The sequence below is a fragment of the Silene latifolia genome, chromosome 1 (assembly GCF_048544455.1).
Source record: "Silene latifolia isolate original U9 population chromosome 1, ASM4854445v1, whole genome shotgun sequence".
NCBI lineage: Eukaryota > Viridiplantae > Streptophyta > Magnoliopsida > Caryophyllales > Caryophyllaceae > Silene > Silene latifolia.
Window position 1 is genome coordinate 182,698,033 of NC_133526.1, and position 3,424 is coordinate 182,701,456.

General features: G+C 45.4%; 1 non-coding gene across 1 annotated transcript; it reads right to left on the reverse strand.

Moving 5' to 3' along the window:
* Positions 1 to 296: 296 nt before the first annotated feature.
* Positions 297 to 403, reverse strand: LOC141622493 (small nucleolar RNA R71). Its single transcript, XR_012532986.1, has one exon. It is a non-coding gene; the product is annotated as a small nucleolar RNA R71 (small nucleolar RNA).
* Positions 404 to 3,424: the final 3,021 nt, after the last annotated feature.

Genomic DNA, 3,424 nt, shown 5'->3' on the forward strand with positions numbered 1-3,424 from the left:
AAAATGTTTTAGCCGAAACCATCCTATATCAACTTGGTTGAGAGGAACCAATTCGGGGGAGCTGCGAATGAAGATGCAGCCAAGCATATGGAAATCTTATCGATTATTGTTGTTCCATACCTCCACCGACCGGCGTGACCCCAGACCAGGTTAAGGAGACCATGTTTATATTCTCTCTTCGTGATGCTGCAAGAGAGTGGTACAAAGATCTGGATCGAGCTGCTAATGGGATCACCGACTGGAATTCCTTGGCCTTGCCATTCTACAAGAAATACTTTTCTGCCTCGAAGACTAATGCCATTAGAGCTCAGATCACGAGCTTTAAACAAGGGCCGGATGAGAACTTTCATGAGGCATGGGTCCGTTTCAAGAAGCTGGTGCAAACCATTCCACACCATGGGTTAGAAAAATGGAGTCTATGCAATCAGTTTTATAACGGGCTGTACGACGATCAGAGGGCTATCCTGGATGCTGCAGCTAGTGACAGATTCCAGGAGAATATGGGAGAGACTAAGGGGTGGAAGATCATTGATGACTTAGCTACCCATAAAGCTGAGTATGGGAATTCGAGGGGAAATCAAAGGAGAAGTGCTGAATCTCCTGCTGTAGCTGCATTAGAGGCTCTCACTGCGAGATTTGATAAGTACGAGTTGGGGGATATACCATGTGAATGCTGTGTCAGACGGTCCTTTCGTCTACAAAAGATGTGGAGCTGAGGGACATGTTTCAGAAAACTGTCCTAGTCCCTTTGAGTCTTGTGCTGCCTTTCAACATTATAGGCAGACAAACACCTACTATGAGCCGAATGTTCATCCCAACTTGAGGTGGAGTAGCCAAAATGTCCTAAATCCAACTCCACCTCCACAGCAGCAGCAGTAGAATTATGTGCCCCCTCATAAGCAGCAGCAGTCGTCTTACCAAAAGCCTCCCTATGTGCCGCAGCAGCAACAATCCCAAAATTCCGACTTTGCTGAATTGAAGAATATGTTACAAAGGGAGTCCCAAGCTAGAGAGGCTGGGATAAAACTGCTAGAGAGCCAAATTGCTCAATTGGCTAGCAAGAATACAACTCGAGGTCCGGGACATTTACCGACTCAGACGGAGCAAACAGAGACCCTTAATGCTATCACTTTCAGGAGTGGGTCTACCCTTGATGGGCCCATTATGGTAGAGGATGCCCCTGAAAAAGATGAGGCAGAAACAAGCAAGAAGAAGGCAGTGGTGAATAAAAACAAGAAAAAGACGATCAGCAGGTATGTCAGTCGATCGACTGACCAACCCGGTCGATCGACTGAAGTGCGACAAACAGTAGCTTCTGGTCCTGTTGAAGTCAGTCGATCGACTGACCAATCTGGTCGATCGACTGAGATTGCTGCTGAAGGTGATTCTTTTCGTTCTCCAATGCCTGACAACTTGAGGGATCACTTGTTTCGGGGTACGACAACTCCAAAATTATTGAGTCAAGACCCGAATGCTGATAGGTCCGTTCCGATTCCGAAGTATGACCCAATGACGATTAACGGTTTATTTCTGAGACGGTCTGAAGAGGGATCGAGCTTCAACAAAGAGAAGGTGGTGGATTTTCAGCCTAAATCCACCGATGCCGGCATGAGAGACTTAGAGGAGAGGGCTAAGTTGCTACTTACAGCCCCCTATCCGGAGAGATTGGTGCCGACGAAGGAACAGGTATCGTTTAATAAATTTGAAAATGTCGTTCGTAGTTTAAACGTACAAGTACCTTTCCTAGAGTTAGTTAATCAAGTGTCTGCTTACATGAAGTTTATGAAGCAATTACTGTCTAAAAAGAAGTCACTTGAAACTGTGCATACTGTCGTACTAACTGAGGAGACATGCTCCTATTTGACCCACACTGCACCCCTTAAGCTAGAAGACCCAGGTAGCTTTTATGTTCCATGCAATATTGGCACCTTTCCTATTGAGAAAGCCTTATGTGACTTAGGAGCCAGTATTAGTGTAATGCCCTTGAGTCTTGCTAGGAAGTTAAAGTTGATCAGGTTTGCAGTCACGAACATGACAATACAGATGGCTGATCGCTCTGCGGTCCAGCCAATAGGAGTCTTAGAGGACATTCCCGTGCAAATAGGGAAGTTCTTCTTGCCTGTTGACTTCGTGGTACTAGATATGCCCGAAGATGCCCACATTCCTATTATTTTGGGTAGACCATTCCTGCACACTGCTGGTGCAGTTATTAATGTTGGTTCGGGAACTTTGACCTTTAAGGTAGGCAAGCATTCCATTGTCTTTGCCCATACAGCTAGGAAGAAAGACCTTATGTGGCCTGTCACTTGCAATACGGTTTCTGAAAAGAAATCTTATTTTATACTTCCTGATATGGCTGTCTCTATTCCTACTCCTGTTGTGACACCTCCGCCCCAGACTGGGAGCAAAGTGGAGGAAGATTCTACTGTTTTAGACATTGCAGGAGCTGGTTTGGGGAAGGAAGAGCCGCATGTTGCTCCAGCTATGAAGGAGCTGATCGTTCAAAGAGGTGGTCTAGGATGCCTTAGCTATGGCACTGATGAGGAGCCAGATGATGAGCCAGTCAAAGCGACGGAGTCCGATTTGGATTCCGACGAGTCAGAGGAGGTCATTGAGTGGGAAGATGTCCGACACGTTGATCCGTTGAGCTTGACGGATGTTGGAATTAAGAAGAGTGCCGCTGAGAAGATGAGCACTGTTGAGGCTACCTCTTGTAGCCAGAAGCCAGTCAAGTGGGCCATTCCGTGGCCGTTCTTGATCAACTATTAGTTGATTGAGACTTTTCACAAACATTTACATTTTATTGCTTTCGTTGAATCTTTTTATTAATTGTTTTGTGTGCGCGAGACTTCGCATTTTAACTTTGCTTAGGATTTTAAACACTTTAGATGGTTACTTTGGGTTTGGCGCAATTTTGGGCGCGTATTATTGTGCATTTGCAGGTTTTTAGACCTCATTAGCTCAAGTTCTCGAGCTAATTGAGAAATCAGAAAGTTACAGCAGTATTTCCAGTCGATCGACTGACCCTTATGGTCGATCGACTGAGCTGCACAGTTCCAGGAGCTTCTGTTCCTGACACACTGGTCGATCGACTGAGTAATGTGGTCGATTGACCGAGGACGCTGCTGTACCTGTTCACGATCACTCCCCTGCCGTGTTTGGTCATTTTGCGGAATTAAGGGAGTTTTCTACTACGTAGAATTTTCCGTCATGTTTCTGATTTCTTCCATTTTCTTCTTTTTGCACATAATTACCGCTTCAACATTGCTTTCTTGGTTTTATGCGTGGTATTGTTATCTTTTCAGGTACCTTTAGTAGCACTGCTAGCTACTGAAACCTCCTAGCCCACGCTGGTTTGGGGAGGTTTCCTTTTGCTGCGCTTAAAGTCTTGTGAGTTTCTAAGCTTTACTTCATGTCCTTTATA